The 18327-nt window shown below is 40.9% G+C and overlaps 1 long non-coding RNA gene across 5 annotated transcripts in view; it reads left to right on the forward strand.

Moving 5' to 3' along the window:
• The window catches only part of LOC145509733 (uncharacterized), a 1421207-nt gene that overhangs the window by 1370850 nt on the left and 32030 nt on the right, over positions 1–18327 (forward strand). For 4 of the 5 annotated variants that reach the window (XR_014056346.1, XR_014056356.1, XR_014056360.1 and 1 more), the window contains one exon: positions 16125–18247. This is a non-coding gene — a long non-coding RNA (uncharacterized LOC145509733). Of the gene's footprint in view, positions 1–16124; positions 18248–18327 lie in introns of those variants that run through there. The other variant, XR_014056338.1, reaches the window with a different exon arrangement.

Genomic DNA, 18327 nt, shown 5'->3' on the forward strand with positions numbered 1-18327 from the left:
TTCTCTGTCATCAGAGAACTTGTCACTGTCATCTTTGTTATTCTATCTTGCCATTCTTCACACCACAAGTTATTCCATGTGACATGCTCTCACTTCATCAATTCTTGTCCAACCAGGCCCTTAAGATAGGCTTCTTCTGTTCTAGCTGGTCACCAAAAATGTTCATGTGGCTTTTGTAATTTCTACACCACCACACCTATTAGGCAGGGGACCTCAAACAGAACCATATTCAGTGTAATAAATTGTTTCTCCTGCTCTCCTTTCTACCTGCTATTACAAGCCCTTGACCCCCTCTCAAAGCCCACCACTTAACTGTGTGAACCCCTAAAGGTTACCTCTAAACTTCTTATAAACAAGACTTGGTATTAAATAAGTATAGTTGGTAACTAGATCTTAAGCCCATATAGCTGTGTGATTTTCTTTTTTAATATTTATTTCTTTGGCTGTGCCAGGTCTTAGTTGCAGCACGCAGGATTTTTTTTAGTTTGCAGCATGTGAGATCTAATTCCCTGACCAGGGATCAAACCTGGGCCCCCCGCACTGGGAGCATTGAGTCTTAACCACTGGACCACCAGGGAAGTCCCCCTGTGTGATCTTAAGCATACTATTTCCTGACCTGCTATAATGGATTGAGTAGTGTCCCTCAAAAATGCATGTCCACCCAGAACCTTAGAATGTGGTATTTGGAAATATAGTCCTTGCAGAAATAGTTAAGAGAAGAATCAAGATGAGATTCTAGTGGATTAGGGTAGGCCCTAAATGCAAAGAAAGAGTCCTTAAAGGGACAGAAAAAGACAAACAGAGACATAGGGAAGACAGCCATAGGAAAACAAAGGCAGAGATTACGCTACCACCAGCCAAGAAACACCAGGAAACACCAGGAGCTAGAAGAGGCAAGGAAGGATTCTCCCCCAGAGCCTTGAAAGGAACATGACCCTGCTGACACCTTGGTTTGACAGTCTGGCCTCTGGAACTGTTAGAGAATGGTACATACTTCGTGCAAAGGCTGTGTGGATTAAATTGTAAAGAAACTGGTAAAAGAGCAAGTTCAAATCTCCACTTAGTCACTCCCTAGTGATGATGGGGAACATGACTGAAATTGTCTAAACCTCAGTTACCTATAAAAAAAAAAACAGAGATAATAATTTCCATCTACCCTCACTGGAGAGGTCTTGTAATGAACAATTGAAGTTTAAATATGAAAATTCCTGACAGACAAGAAACAATCATGAAATGTGGGAATCTGTTTTTCCTTCCTCCTTTCCCCTCAAATTGCAGGAGGTGGCGGGATGGGAGAAGAGAGACCAGGCCATTAGGATTCTCTTCAGTTAGTTGCTTCAGTAAGAAGAATGACCATCAGCACACCAAAGAAGAACTCTGGCAGTGTCTTTGGGTTGACTTCTGATCTTCTTAAGCTGTTCTCCTCTAAATATAGTTTTTAGAAGTGTTGATATCAACATTACTAAGCCACAGCAATGTCTATGCAGGTAGAATTTGTACAAATCTTATCAACATTTCCATCAGTGCAGCCAGTCCAACTCTTCCTCTCTCCCTGTCTCTTTTTTTCTTTCCTTCTTACAACATTTCTTCCCGCCCATTCTGTCTCCATTTTATCATGCTGCTCTGACATCATGATTGGGGATAATGCTGGAAAAGGGGCAGTCCCAGTCTGCTCAAGTCGTCCCCATACTCAGCCTGACTTGTCAGTGAGTACTATAAATGTAGGTACCCGGGTGCTGTGGCAGGCTTCACGAAGAGCTGGGACAGATTGCTTGAGAGAACACATGCAGAATAGAAACAGCATAGTAGGTATCTGTAAATGACTCAGTAAATAGCAGTGATCCACAAGACCAGTTGGTGGCTATAGCCGGGGCTCTTATTTCACATATGATGACCATGAGACCACCAAAGTGTCACAGAGGAATCAAGCCAGGGAAATATGTGACAGGAGCACAGCCTCATTATCAGCCATTTATTCAGTGACCTTGAGTTTACCACAGTCCCCTGGGAGAAGGGCAGCCAGGCACAAGAGACCAGAGGATGAGCATAGGAAGTATCCAGGGAAGGAAACCCAGAGAGCCCAATGCCAGAAGGCTGCCCAGGTGATACCTACCACCTGCTCAGCAAAGAAATGGTCTGAGGGGACTCCAAAAGTCCAGAAATCTTTCTGGGGGATAAATAAGGGGCTAAAAATGCTTAAGGTATAGAAAATATATGGCTTTGGAATTGTAGAGTCTTTCGTGTGAATCTGGTTCTGACAGGCACTTGAGTAGCCTTGAGAAAATTACTACTTTAAACTTCAGTTGCCCCATATGTAAAGTGGAAATAAACCTAACTTGCAGCCTTGTTGTCAGTTTTCATTCCAATCTCAAAGAAAGGCAATGCCAAAAATGCACAAACTACCTCACAATTGCACTCATCTCACACGCTAGTAAAGTAATGCTTAAAATTCTCCAAGCCAGGCTTCAGCAATACGTGAACCGTGAACTTCCAGATGTTCAACTGGTTTTAGAAAAGGCAGAGGAACCAGAGATCAAATTGCCAACATCTGATGGATCATCAAAAAAGCAAGAGAATTCCAGAAAAACATCTATTTCTGCTTTATTGACTATGCCAAAGCCTTTGACTTGTGGATCACAATAAACTGTGGAAAATTCTTCAAGAGATGGGAATACCAGACCACCTGACCTGCCTCTTGAAAAACCTGTATGCAGGTCAGGAAGCAACAGTTAGAACTGGACATGGAACAACAGACTGGTTCCAAATAGGGAAAGGAGTACGTCAAGGCTATATATTGTCACCCTGCTTATTTAACTTATATGCAGAGTACATCATGAGAAACGCTGAGCTGGAGGAAACACCAGCTGGAATCAAGATTGCCAGGAGAAATATCAATAACCTCAGATATACAGATGACACCACCCTTATGGCAGAAAGTGAAGAAGAACTAAAGGGCCTCTTGGTGAACGTGAAAGAGGAGAGTGAAAAAGTTGGCTTAAAGCTCAACATTCAGAAAACTAAGATCATGGCATCCGGTCCCATCACTTCATGGCAAATAGAAAAGGAAACAGTGGAAACAGTGGCTGACTTTATTTTTCTGGGCTCCAAAATCACTGCAGATGGTGATTGCAGCCATAAAATTAAAAGACGCTTACTCCTTGGAAGGAAAGTTATGACCAACCTAGACAGCATATTAAAAGGCAGAGGCATTACTTGGCAGCAAAGGTCCGTCTAGTCAAGGCTATGGTTTTTCCAGTGGTTACGTATGGATGTGAGAGTTGGACTATAAAGAAAGCTGAGCATCAAAGAATTCATGCTTTTGAACTGTGGTGTTGGAGAAGACTCTTGAGAGTCTCTTGGACTGCAAGGAGATCCAACCAGTCCATCCTAAAAGAGATCAGTCCTGGGTGTTCATTGGAAGGACTGATGTTGAAGCTGAAACTCCAATACTTTGGCCACCTGATGCGAAGAGCTGACTCATTGGAAAAGACCCTAATGCTGGGAAGGATTGGAGGCAGGAGGAGAAGGGGATGACAGAGGATGAGATGGCTGGATGGCATCACCACCTCAATGGACATGGGTTTGGGTAAAGTCTGGGAGTTGGTGATGGACAGGGAGGCTTGGCGTGCTGCAGTTCATGGGGTCACAAAGAGTCGGACATGACTGAGTGACTGAACTGAACTGAACTGCAGCCTTGTTGTAAGATTTAGCTGAAGTTGGAGATGAAAGCATCCTGGTATTTAAGATTAGAAAAAAATTTATTCTTTCCTCCCTCCCTTTCTTTCTTCCTTCCCCTTCTCCCCTGAATTCCTATAAAATCACCTTCCCAAGTATGAAAAACCTTTACATTCCACATGAAGAGAATAATCTATTTCTTGTTCATTTAGAATTAAGATTCAAGTGGTCCTTTCCTTAGCGAAAGTTAGAAAGAAATGTTGGTAATATCTCCTACAGACACTCCTAGATTTCTAAAGCTGGTGACCATCTGAGCATAAGTACCCTCTCCACTGGTCACTGGGTAAAGTATCCTTCCACAGTGAACAAGAACTGGGCTACATATTATATATATACTTCAGTGCTTCTAAATGCTGATGTGTGACAGGTCAAGAGGAGACAGAGAAGAAATGGTAAAAATGGCAAGTTAATAATCACTAAGTTATCTAAGGTTCATAAAGCTGAAAAAGATATAAAGACAAGGTAAGTGGCCAAAAAGTTTACGAGTTATCTGAGAGCAGGTAATGAAGTAAGGCCTTGAGTGAGAGATTTAGACTGAAAGAAGATGGATTACTTAGGAAAATTTCAGGTAACAGAAAACTCGGCTCAAAATTGGTTAAACTATTGGCTCATATATCAGGAAGTCTGGATAGAGTGAGGGCTTCAGCATTGTTGGATTCTGTGGTTCAGTGTATTGACCTGGATCTGTGTTTTCTAGCCTTTCTACTCTGCTGACTAAGTGTCAGTTCATCACCAGGGCTTACTCCACAGGATGGTCATAATAGCCATCAGAAATATTTTCACAGTTAATGGGAAAGAGGAAGAGGCTATTATCCAATGCAAATCCTTGTGCCTGATGCACAGTAAGACCAAACAAACTGGAATTTGGAGCAGAGAAAGGTTCATTGCAGGGCCATGCAAGGGGACAGTGGCTCAGTAGCTTGTGTCCCCCAAACCCTGAACTCCCCCAAAGGGTTTCAGCAAAGCATATTGAAAAACAACATGAGAGAGGGGCATGGTTAGTTCTTGCAAACTTCTTGGTGTTGGAATCCTTTATTCTTGCGGTTAATCACATAGGTCAGGTCACAATGTTCCTATAAACTTCCAACAAAACAAATGTTATTCTCTGTTCTGCAATTTTTTGCCTCTGTATGAATGGATTCCACAGAATTGATGCTTTTGAACTGTGGTGTTGGAGAAGACTCTTGAGAGTCCCTTGGACTGCAAGGAGATCCAATCAATCCATCCTAAAAGAGATCAATCCTGGGTGTTCATTGGAAGGACTGATGTTGAAGCTGAAACTCCAATACGTTGGCCACCTCATGTGAAGAGTTGACTCATTGGAAAAGACCCTGATGCTGGGTAGGATTGGGGGCAGGAGGAGAAGGGAACGACAGAGGATGAGATGGTTGGATGGCATCACTGACTCGATGGACATGAGTTTGGGTAGACTCCGGGAGTTGGTGATGGACAGGGAGGCCTGGCGTGCTGCAATTCATGGTGTCGCAAAGAGTCGGACACGACTGAGCGACTGAACTGAACTGAACTGAACTGAAGGCAGACTGACAAGAGGTTTCTGAACTGTGAGAAGCCTTTTAATAGGGAGGAGCAAACCTGACTGCATGTTGGATCTGTTTGTTTTTCTCTAACCTGTGCTCTACCCTAACCCATGTCCATCGAGTCAGTGATGCCATCCAACCATCTCATCCTCTGTCATCCCCTTCTCCTCCTGCCCCCAATCCTACCCAGCATCAGGGTCTTTTCCAATGAGTCAACTCTTCGCATGAGGTGGCCAGTGTATTGGAGTTTCAGCTTCAACATCAGTCCTTCCAATGAACACCCAGGATTGATCTCTTTTAGAATGGATTGATTGGATCTCCTTGCAGTCCAAGGGACTCTCAAGAGTCTTCTCCAACACCACAGTTCAAAAGCATCAATTCTGCGGTGCTCAGCTTTCTTCACTGTCCAACTCTCACATCCATACATGACCACTGGAAAAACCATAGCCTTGACTAGATGGACTTTTGTTGGCAAAGTAATGTCTCTGCTTTTCAGTATGCTATCTAGGTTGGCCATAACCTTCCTTCCAAGGAGTAAGCGTCTTTTAATTTCATGGCTGCAATCATCATCAGCAGTGATTTTGGAGCCCAAAAAATAAAGTCTGTCTTCACTTTAGATTAACTAGATTTGGGTCACATACTCATTCCTGAAGAGGGATGGACCAGTCAGGCTTTGCCCTGTGCTCTGCAGGAGTCAGCTTCCCTTCAGAAATTTGAGCTATGTTGAGGGCTTAGATACTTGAACAAAAGCTAAAATTGATCTAGAAGAAGAAAGTATGAATAAGTCCAGGGTAGGCCACCACCTTATAGATAATTAGAAGTGTGAAATGTACAAATTTCTAAGAGCCAGTCACACAGGGAGTTACTGGTAAAGTCAGATCTGGACTTTAAAAAAAAACTTATTTATTGTTGGTTGTGCTGGGTCTTCGCTGCTTTGAGAGGGCTTTCTCTACTTTCAGCAAGTGGGAGCTACTCTTCATTACAGTGCCTTCTTTTGTCGCCAAGCAAGGCTCTAGGTGCATGGACTTCAGTAGCTGGAACATGCGGGCTCAGTAGTTGTGGCACACGGTCATAGTTGCCCTGTGGTATGTGGAATCTTTCTGGACCAGGGATTGAACCCATGTCCCCTGCATTGGCAGGTGGATTCTTATCCACTGTACCACCGGGGAAGTCCTGGATTTTTTTCCTTAAGTCCCAGGCAGAAGGTTTACTTTATTGTTGTCTTGTTTTGCTTGAACTATACTATACTGCCTCTTAAACAAATAATGCAAAACCTTCTCTCTCTAACAAGTGCATGCAAGATTATGATGTCCTCTGCACTCTACTGATTTCTAAGCCCATGCATCATATCATGTACCACTACAGCAGGAGGTCCTCGAAGTGTTATCACTCTGTCAAGGTCAGTGTTTTTTACCCTGACTGAGCAATAAGATCATCTGGGCAGTGTATTAAACATATACCTGCCAGAGATACTGATTCAGGACTGGATATCTATATATTTTTGAATCCCAGATGAAAGAGAATTGGAGTCTGGAACACTGAAGACTGAGTTGGGGGAGAACATTATTTCGCTGTGCACTTTTTTGCCTGGTTTGCATTTTTTCATCACATGTGTGCTATTCTCTTCCTTTTCCATCTTTCTCTTTTTCTTTTATATGGCCGGCCCCTGATGTTTCTGAGGTGCAGAGTGGGGCTGAGAAATTTTCATTTCAATATGGTCCAGTATCAGGCTTTGCATTGGCTACTGCAGAGGCCAAAAGTGTTTAGAACCTTTTATTCAGAGCCACAGTGGAGCATTGTCCTGTGGAGTCATTGTCTCATTAATGAAAACCCTAAGGCCAACAAGGGGATCAGTGCTGATGCCTGACTCACATTCTTGGACTCATTTCTTTTCGGTTTCTCCAAAAACCGCAAAGTCTCAAATATGTCTCATTTCTTGAAATGAAGAACTGTAGATGACCAGAGAGTTTTGTTGACACAGAAAAGGAGAATTCAACAGAAAGTTGTTCAGTTCCCTTTAGAAGTCAGCTTCATGCTGTTCTCATCAGTCAGTCCACTGACAGATATGTCTCAATATCAGACAGAGACCACAGTAAAAAAGATGCTGTTTATTTTTAAATAATATTGTAGGTGTTCTTTCCAAAGTCTCTTCTAAGTGATCAGAGGCACTACTGCTCTTTGAATTACACCCCAAGAAGTAAGAATCACTAACTGAATGTGCTAAAGACCTTCTCACTAGCAATTTAAAGAGATTAAAATGTTGATGGAGAAAGGTGTGTTTAGAAATCTTTGAAATGATAGACATTTTTTTTTCCAGAGAGGGACATCCTTCATTCACTCTTTTGTAGTTGGTTATAGTCTGATGGCAGAAAGTGAAGAGGAACTAAAGAGCCTCTTGATGAGGGTGAAAGAGGAGAGTGAAAAAGCTTGCTTAAAACTCAACGTTGAAAAAAATAAGATCATGGCATCCAGTCCCATCACTCCATGGCAAATTTAAAGGGAAAAAGTGGAAGCTGTAACAGATTTTATTTTCTTGGGCTCCAAAATCACTGACAGACAGTGACTGCAGCCATGAAATTAAAAGTCGCTTGCTCCGTGGAAGGGAAGCTATGATAAACCTAGACAGTGTATTAAAAAAGCAGAGACATCACTTTACCAACAAAGGTCCATATAATCAAAGCTATGGTTTTTCCTGTAGTCATGTACAGATGTGAGAATTGGATCATAAAGAAGACTGAGCACCAAAGAATTGATGCTTTCAAATTGTGGTGTTGGAGAAGACTTGAGAGTCCCTTAGACTGCAAGGGTATCAAAACAGTCAATCCTAAAGGAAACCAACCCTGAGTATTCACTGGAAGGACTGCTAATGAAGCTGAAGCTCCAGTACTTTGGCCAGCTGATGTGAAGAGCTGACTATTTTCCTCATCAGGAAAAGACCCTGATGCTGGGAAAGAGTGAAGGCAAAAGAAGAAGGGGGCCACAGAGGAAGAGATGGTTAGATAGCATCACTGACAGAATGGACCTGAATTTGAGCAAACTCTAGGAAATAGCGGAGGACAAAGGAGCCTGAAGTGCTGCAGTCCATGGAGTCACAAAGAGTTAGACACAACTTAGTGAGTGAACGACAGTAAATGGTCTGATGGAAACCAACCACAGAGGCAGTTCAGTGTAGGCTAATGGTCATTTTCACAAGAATAAACCAGACCACTTGTGGACATAGGAATTACTCTCTTTCACCTTTGCTTCATACAGGATATTTTATAACCAGCATAAATTGTCTGGCAAATCTTGAGGTATACTATATATGGGAAATTGTTCTTCCTAGAAGGCCAAAGTCATAGCTTGTCCTTAACAACTGACTAAAAACCTTTTCAGTGCACAGGGCCCATCCCTCCCTCCATCTATACTGTACTTTCCTCCACAAAACTTTCCTCTCCATATAACACCTGTGAAGCTATTCCTCAGCAGCCCAAGTTTCAAGCAAAGAGCTTGTCTGTTTGCAAGATGCAAATGCCAGGTAATTCTGGGGTAGGAGAGTCCAGAAGATGTCTCACCTACAAGATTTGTACAGAACAATGAGTGACCCAGTCTGAGGAAATATTGATCTGAACTACTGGCTCCAAATTTTCTGCAATTCCTTTAAAGTGACCTAGACTTAGTCTGGACTTGGGGCCTAAGGGTCCATCCAAGATGGACAAAAGATCCAAATTAGTTCCAGGAACTTATAAGAGATTGTACAAAAATGGAGACCATCAGTTTGCTAAGGCCATTTTCCTCATGAAGCACTGTTAGGAAGGAAGCCAAATTTTGTTTCCCAGTGTTTTCTGTTCCCATCCATCCACATGGGCCTTAAATTTCTAAATATGCAAAATATGGTTATTTTTATGAGCTAAACAAGTTCTAAAGAGTATATATTTCTTATTAAAGGAAAATTAGTATTTAGTATTCTACACTGGTTTAAAAATTAAAGAATATTTTTTCTTTAGTCCCAAGAATGGGGTAGAGAATTAACTGTTGAGCTCCTATTGTGATTTAGAAACATATTACATTTTTATGTTATCTCATTTAATTCTTGTAACTATTCTGCAAATTGATTACATTGTGTTATTTAATATTAAACTCCAGATAGTATCCATTGTATGTCTTCTCTATTGGAGGGACCCTGTTGCAGGTGCTGGGGACTTTGTGATTACCTCCAGGAATAGTCTGGTGGACAAGACAACATGAGTGACTCATTACAATTCAAACAGAAAGATGCCATAACAGATATATACAGAAGGCTGCAGGAGCATGCATTTTAAAATTTAAATTTCTTTAATGTATGCACAATGAAACTGGTAGACCTACACCCAAAAACAAATTCCAAAGTAGTGGCAAAAATCTCTGATAGCTTGATACAATCCATTTACTAAAAACACAGGTAATTAACTAGGAAAGAAGCTGCTCTTTTTTTCTTTTAGGGAACAAATGAGAAGATGTCTGAATCGTAAAATGTTTTAAAGAGACTTCACTTATTTATTCATGCTCCCACATTCTTTTAAAAATAATTTAACATCATTTACAAAAGTACATGCAATAGCACAGAGTAAATTAAAGTACTCAGAACCAAAAATGACTCTGTCTATGTCAGTTTCCTCTTAATATACATTTCCTGTTCCCCACAAACAACTGTTTCCTTTTTTTCTGGTTTCAATTCTGTTTCAAGTCACTGTGGCTATCCTGGGAGAGAGGGTTTCCTCTGGAACTTTCCATGCCTTGCAGAGGCCTGAGACTGCCTGACTTAACTCCACGTGGGGTCTGTGTCACCTCTTCCATGAGCACAAGTCTCTAAACTACTTAGGCAGGAGCTTCTCTCCCAGACAAATGTGTTTATCAGACAGCAGTTGGATTGCATGTACAGAAGCCTCAACAAAGAGGATGTTCCATCTCAAATTTATGGCCTCTTGGCAACCCAAGTATGCATATGACTCTCAAGATGCCATAGCGTGTCAGCAACCATAGTCGCTGATGAGAACAGGCTGGGCATCCACTTATTGGCACTTCCTGGTTGAAGTATGACAATCAGTGCCTTTTTTGAATTTGTGCAGCTTTTGGATTATTAATTTCAGGATGGGAAATCATTAGTAGTCTTAATTTAAAGAGGAAACCATTAGACTAGAGCCTGTAGCTATAAATCAATACTAAAGATTTTTCTCTGAAATATGATGTTTCTACCTGACTCTGAGATTGGATTTTTCCCCCCTTTCATTCTTGAGCTTTTGAATTTGACTTAACATACTGACTCGGTCAGGTTCTTGTGGTGAATTGATAATGAAATTAGGGGAGACAGGGTCCATTGACTTAGAAGACCTGTGCCATTCGTTAAGTCTTCTCTCTGTTTCTGCAACTGGCTTGACACCTGCTTAGACACCTTGGTTTTAGCCCTTGTCTCTGACACTGACACTTGAGAGGGGAGAACACAGAATGCAGATGAGGTAGCATGGTAAATAGATGTTATAAAAGAGACAGAGTTGAGAATCAATACTTCCATTAACATCTAAAAGAGACTTTTCAAAGAACATTTATATATGTAGCTGATCTTCCTTTAAGGACTACAAATTATGAGACTACCACTGTGGTGTAATTTCATTTTCCTTTTATTTTGACAAGAAATTTCACCAGTAGACTTTAAAACTAAAACAAACAACAAGAAAAAAATAAACCCCTGCCTAGGAAAAATATTGAAATAAAGGTTACATTTTTCAAGAAAGTGGATATAATAAAAATTCAAGTTATATCCACCAAAATTATTACTAATGTGCAACAAAGCAGATATTTTTCTTGAAGTTTACTGTAGTAGGCATTGATTTGTACATATATCTCCTTCATAAGGACATTACTTTTTAATATATATGTTGGCATTAAATTGTTAATTTTCTGCTTTTAGTTTTGTTGTATTATCCTCTCATCCTCAGATCCAGGTTTAATTCCTGGCTTCTGCATTCCCTGCCCTATGACTCAGAGAAGACAGTCAACTTTTTTTAATGTGTTTCATTTTCCACATGTATCAGTGTACTGGGAGGTACTGGAAGGAATGACAGGTGTCTGTAAGTGCCTGGCACAGTGGCACACAGTGGAGTTTCAGTAGCTGTTATTCCCCACCTCTCCCACTCTGTTTTCCATTTCCCCCACGTTAGATCCCTTACCACTTCTGCTTTACCATCTACACTCTGTACCTTCAGAGGCACACCTCTGAGTAAAGGATGATCGAGTTCAATGGCTTTAGATGAGGAATTGCCCTGGTGGCCTCCCCTCCTGTGAAGGAGGCTGCATGTCTCCACTGAGGCTGCTACCACTCCTGCTCCTCTGTCATTCTTTCCCAGAGCCTGTGCGCAGGAGCGCAAGCTTGGTAGGATCACTCACCATCATCAGGCGGGGTGGGATTTGGGGAGTGTCTCTGCCTCTGGGAACAGAGGTCTTCAACTCAGGGGATCAAGAGATGTAGATTATCAGCTTGGAATCTGAAGGATGCAGTTCCTCTAAACTTGGTTCTGATCTTCAAGATAGGGCAGATTTAGAATGAAGTATTGCGAACCTTGGGAGAAAATAAGAGCTTCTCAGAATTCAAATGAGCAAAAGCCAGGAATGTTCATCATTTCTGACAGGCATCCAAGACTATGGAAAAGCAAATTTCAAAAAGTTCAAAGAACATATATGCTTGGTCTCATGACCAGAGGGTTTTCTAAAAGGGTGTAGATAGGTCTAGAAGGAGTAGAAAATAAAATTATAACTATAATCTAACTGTAATAAAAAAATAAGTCGAATATGGAAGAAAAACTATAGAAATCAATTATGGTGGCACAGAGCTCAGATTTTTAAAAGCATGTTTGAAACATAAAAGAACTTGTAGCCAGGAACAAAAGCAATGCAATAGCACAAACCTAGAAGAAAAGTGTCATAAAGAATAAAGTAAAAAATAAGGTCAATTTCACTAGGGGAAAAAAAAAAGATAACAAAAAATGACTTTCCGCAATGTGTAAGGAGCAAATAAGAACATGGAACTGTTAGTTACATTTCTAAGAGATTATGATGTAATGTTAACAAGACAAAGAGAAAATAGAATTACTCAGCTCCTATTTTGCTCTGTCTTCTCTACCAGAAGAATGACCTTCAGACTGAAAATGTAAAGATGCCTGGCAGATGAGCCTGAGGACTGAAAACAAAACGTGTTAAATGCCAAGCAGGGAGCCCCTAAATGATTTTCCGCAGGAAATGCAGCCATGTGAAGGATTCCAGAGATGGGGTCAACCAGAAGCTGGCCCACTGCTGCAACGGTCCCTCCCGGAGATGATGAACTGAAGGGAGGCCATGCAGAGGCTCAGAGAAAGGAGGTCTAGTGGAGAGAGGCTGAGAGACAGAAGTGATGGAATAACCCACTGCAGATGCTCTAGAAAAGATGTGGATTAGCTGCTTGAGGATTTCACAGATCTTCTGTGAAAACAGAAAACAGAATGGGGAGAGTGGAGAATGTGGGTGGAGAACAATCACAAGAACCTATTCATAGATGCAGAAAGTTGGGGTATGTTTAATACAGGGAGAATACAGCCTTTCCAGAATCATACATTGGAATAGCTGGATATAAAGTGGACATGGAGGAAGGGATAAAGTCCAAAGGGTTTATTACCTATCAGAAAACCCAGAATGAGGGCTCTGCATCTCTTGAGAAGCTGGAGAGGAATTGAAAATAACAAAAAAGTATTGGAGTCATTCATGTATTTCGCCCTATGGACACCATGTAATTGGGATATACAGCTCAAACCTAACTGAATCAGGGTTTTTTGTGAATTTCTTTGTGCTTTTGTGTGGGATTGAACAGTTAATAGTAAAACTATTGAAAAATGGACAGTACCACTTCTGCTTGCCTTATTAAAGGCAAAGTATATGGATTATTATTTTTTTAATATTTTAATGTATTTTATAGTTGATTTACAAGTATAGTTGATTTACAATATTGTGTCAGTTTGGGGCTATTAATTATTGAATTGAAGAGTGTTAATTCTAAGAAAGAAAGCTTCGTGGTCCCACCAGAGCCTCATAATAAGGCTTCCTAAGACAAGGGGTCAAGGAAAGCTTCCCCAAGGACATGATATATGGGCTGAAAGCTTGCAGACAGTATATCTTAGCCTGAAGAAGTATTGCATGCATTGGGAGAGTTAAGACTTCAATTAGATTGGGCTGTCTCACTCTAAAGAGGAATATTGCCAAACTGAAGCTCTGTCATATGAGGAACCAGAGGCAGCAAGCCAGGAGCCACCAACTTAGGAGGAAAGCTGTTTTATCAATTCTTTGTGGCCTCAGAGGAGAAATTTGCTCCATTTCTGAAGCAATCTAGCATCAAGGTCAAGCTTAGAGGCTCCAGACATAAATATCTGGATTTGAATCCTGACTCTGCCATGGATAACAGCAACAATAACATAGATTGCATAGGACTGTTGAGAGGATTAAATGAATAAACACATGTCAGGGATCTAAAACAGTGCCTAGAACATAGCAGTCACTCAATACATATTGGCCACTAGTATCACTAAACAGATAGGTATTGTTGTTGTTGAGTTGCTCAGTCATGTCCAACTCTTTGCGACCCCATGGACTGCAGCACGCCAGGCTTCCCTGTCCTTCACCATCTCCCAGAGCTTGTTCAAACTCATGTCCATTGAGTCAGTGATGCCATTCAACCATCTCATTCTCTGTCATCACCTTCTCATGCCTTCAATCTTTCCCAGCATCAGGGTCTTTTCTAATGAGTTAGCTCTTCGCATCAGGTGACCAAAGTATTGGAACTTCAGCATCAGTCCTTCCAATGAATATTCAGGACTGATTTCCTTTAGGACTGACTGGTTTGATCTCTTTGCAGTCCAAGGGACCCTCAAGAGTCTTCTCCAGAACCACAGTTCAAAAGCATCAACTCTTCAGTGTTCAACCTTCTTCATGGTCCAACTCTCACATCCATAGATGACCACGGAAAAACCATAGCTTTGACTGTATGGACCTTTATTGGCAAAGTAATGTCTCTGCTTTTTAATATACTGTCTAGATTTGTCATAGCTTTTCTTCCAAGGAGCAAGCATCTTTTAATTTCATGGCCACAGTCGCCATCTCCAGTGATTTTGGAGCCCAAGAAAATAAAGTCTGTCACTTTATTTTATATTATATAGTTTTTATTTATATTATATAGTGATGTATGAGTATATATCATTATATAATAGAATGGTGTAGCAATCCAAGTTGTTGAGCAAAGCCAACTGCATTATTTGGGGAAAAAACATAACCTAAAGTGTTTAGCCAGAGATTAGATGATCATCCGGAAGACACCAGGAAGAGCTGATACCTGCCGTGAGTAGGCAGATAAATTGTATGACATCTGGACTTTCTGACTTTCAGATTCTACAATTTCATGTGTAGGAACTGGGTATCCCAAGAGTTCTTCATTTCAAGTAATAGATGTGTTCCTGGTAGCAAATGATCAAATATCCTGTGGCACTTTCCTTGTCGGGAGCAAATATCTCTCTTTAGGTTCATAAGATCATAGGTCCTCAGTTAGGATATAGCTGTGTGTTTCAATCTGTGTTGAGTCAAATCTCAGGGAAAACTCTGTTTTCAGTTTAATAAGATGGAAACAAAGATCACCGCATTTTTAATAGGGGTTCATTCTAGAATCAGAGAAGGCAATAGCAACCCACTCCAGTACTCTTGCCTGGAAAATCCCATGGATGGAGGAGCCTGGTGGGCTGCAGTCCATGGGGTCAAGAAGAGTCGGACACGCCTGAGTGACTTCACTTTCACTTTTCACTTTCATGCATTGGAGAAGGAAATGGCAACCCACTCCAGTGTTCTTGCCTGGAGAATCCCAGGGACGGCGGAGCCTGGTGGGCTGCCGTCCATAGCGTCACACAGAGTCAGACACAACTGAAGCAACTTAGCAGCAGCAGCAGCATTCTAAAGTGTAAAATGAGGGATTTTTAACTGCCACAACCATCTTTTAAATGCTTTCTGTTAGTAAAGTGACTGTATTTTAATCGACTCAGCAATGAGCAATAAAGTTAAGAAGTACAGATTTATTTTTTCCTTTCAAAGCCTGTCCTCAAAATCCTTGATCTCAGTGAGACCACTAATAATCTGTGAATTATCTAGGTGCTCAAAATGTAGAAAAGAAATTAAAAATTTAGAGGAAAACATTGGCTCATTTTCCTGAGAATTCAGCCAGGCTGATTTGCTCAATGGCTGAAGAGTAGCAGCAACTACACTAAATACCAGAATGGTCAGTGCAATTAATGCAATTAAAGTAATTAGTCCTGGCAGCTGTAAGGTCAAATAGAGGTGGCTTTGTAACAGCAATCTGCCACTGCAAAATTACTGACATTTCCAACTAAATTATATTCTCTAAATTGTTGCCTTAATGCTAAATAAATAAAGTTATGCTAATGTAGGGACTGATTACAGATTGAAATTAGCACAATTGCTTGTTATACAGTCTGCTAGGGTTAACATTTTTTAAAAACATAATTAATGGCCTTTGCTTACTGTCTCTGGTTATAGATTCTGCAGCTCATTTGCATTCTTTTGCAATATGCTGACAGTGCTAAATGTCTAAGAAGAAAGATCTCATCTGGAGGCAGAAAATGCATTTTGCACATCATGAAGCGAAAACTTGTTATGGTTTTAGGCCAACGTTAATAACAAAGATGACCAGAAAGAGAATGGATCAGAATGAAGCAAGAACCCGTTTTGCTTTTCAGTCTTGTGATCTGAGCCTTTTCTGGAGTCAATGTGAAATGTAATTGCTCTTTTGACCTCTATCTTCTCTCTCCCCAGGTCTGAGGAAGAGCTACACTGGTTGATTATTGCAGGAATGAAAGGCACTCTGACCTTGTCGACCAAGCGCCTTGCGGCTTTCAATGTTGCCCATTATACTGAAGGCAGGCAACTCCTGGAGAGAGGCGGAATCGACAGGAGAGCTGCTCCCTGGGCAACCTGCCAGAAAAGGCTTCGACAGCCGCGGTTCAGACACGGCCAAACAGCTCAAGCAGCAAAGGAAACAGTTGGGGGAGGTGGGGGAGATGATGAAGGAAAGACAGAGTATATAAAAATATTGTCAGCACACAGTTTAAAGAGCTCTCAGGCATCTATGCTATAGGGCACCTTTTGCTAACACCGCTCCTCATCATCTGCCTGAACTGAAAACCGACCTGGGAAGAAAGCAGCAACCAATGTAAGTGCAGCTACTCATTTCCTAAAATAGGCTGTCCCTCACTCCAAAGGGTTTCTGATAATACTCCTATGTAAATCAGAATGTACAGTGAGTTTCCAGCAAAAAGTGGGTCAGGGTATTTAGTTACAATAATTGTTCTAGATTATAAATTATTCTCTACCAACCTGGTTGGGTTATTTTTAGAATGCATGGTTCACAGAAGGATTAGGGTACAACAACAGGCTGGCTCCTTCCAGCTCTCTAGTTAAAGCTGCAGGTCCTTTGCGTCTCTGCTAGTTCTACTCCAATCAGTGCTATTCAACAAAATTTTATCAAGCATTTATTATGTGCTTCAGCACAGTGGGAGGATAAATGACATGCAAAGTGTGCCTATGAATTAAGGAGACTGGTTGACTAATCAAATGCAGAAGTGGTGCCATTTGCTTTGTCATTTCATTTCATTCATTGAGGGAAAGCACAGAGGCCCTGCTGTGAGTGACAGAGACATTGGTGTTAGGTTTTCTAGATTCTGACATTCATTTAAGTCTTACAGTAAGCTTTAGATTCATATTGTCAGCCCCACTTTAGGAAGAGAAGATTTACTATAGTAATAAAGGCTTTGGAGCCTGGAATTAGCCAGACTTGGGTTCAAAATCAATTTTGTTACTACTCAAAATCTGTGCAATGTCGGAAAAAAATCTCCCTATTTCTGGGCTGTGGTTGGCCTAGTTCCTGAAGGAGACTACATGGCACTAAGACCCTTTCCAGCTATGTGGTTCTAAAAGAAAAGTGTTCAGCAAGCACGCATCCCAGATTTTCTGGGAGACCCACCTCAAAATATTATGGCTTATTGTGCCTATAAAATTATTTATGCCCATCAATTGCTGAATCGCCATCACCTGATTTTTACATTGAACGAACCATCAGAGGTAGGAAAAGAATCATGCAAAAAGACTGAGAAGAGTGGTGTTAGAAGATAAATTTCAAAGAAAGGTAAAATCGTGACCCTCATGCAGATACAAAAATGAGTACATATTAAAGATTTGATTCTACTCATTAATCAAAGACAGGACCGATGTTGTAACAGGTTCAAGAGAATCTGAAGAGATACATTTAAAGATCAGGAATATTGAAATGAGAATGCAAATAGAACAAAACTAGTTATTTTCCAGGGGGAGTGGAGAGAAATCAATTGAATCTCTACCAGACCAGGAAGCATTTGCATGTCTGTCAGTTACCTATAACATACAAGTTGTAAAATAGCTCAAGGACGATGAAGGCTAGAATCAGATAACGGGAAGGGTGTGCTGGGTACAGACAGTGCAGTTTCCCATGAAGCACACTTGTTTTACAGTAGAAATAGCTTCATGTGAACTATGGCATTTCATTGTGATTTCTGGTTCTTCGATGGGTGTGAGGGGAAGGGTCTCAGTCGGGGCTTGAGTGTGAACAAGAATCACCTGGGAAATTCCAGATCAGAATCACACCTCCAAACTGCATCCAGGGTTCTAACAAATGTTCTGAACAATTAGACGGCTTTTTCAACTGCTTTTTGAGATTGAAATTATAACTCAAGGAGACCTAGAAATTCAGTTGTGTGCAGTGTTTACAGATGCGGTTATTTCTTCTTGCTCCTTTGAGGAGCCTTTTGTGACTTTTCTTGATGTGGTTTAAGGGTCATGAAACTTAAGTGTTTAGTTAAGGGCTGAGGACCAATGTGAACAGAGAAGGCAAGGCAAAGTTAAAAGGAGAAAAATAGGGATTAAAGAAATAAAAAGAATAAAGCTTTTTCACATTGGGTTTGGCGCTAGAACACAGATGTCATGA

The sequence above is a fragment of the Giraffa tippelskirchi genome, chromosome 6 (assembly GCF_054371585.1).
Source record: "Giraffa tippelskirchi isolate mGirTip1 chromosome 6, T2T-mGirTip1v1.2.pri, whole genome shotgun sequence".
Lineage (NCBI taxonomy): Eukaryota > Metazoa > Chordata > Mammalia > Artiodactyla > Giraffidae > Giraffa > Giraffa tippelskirchi.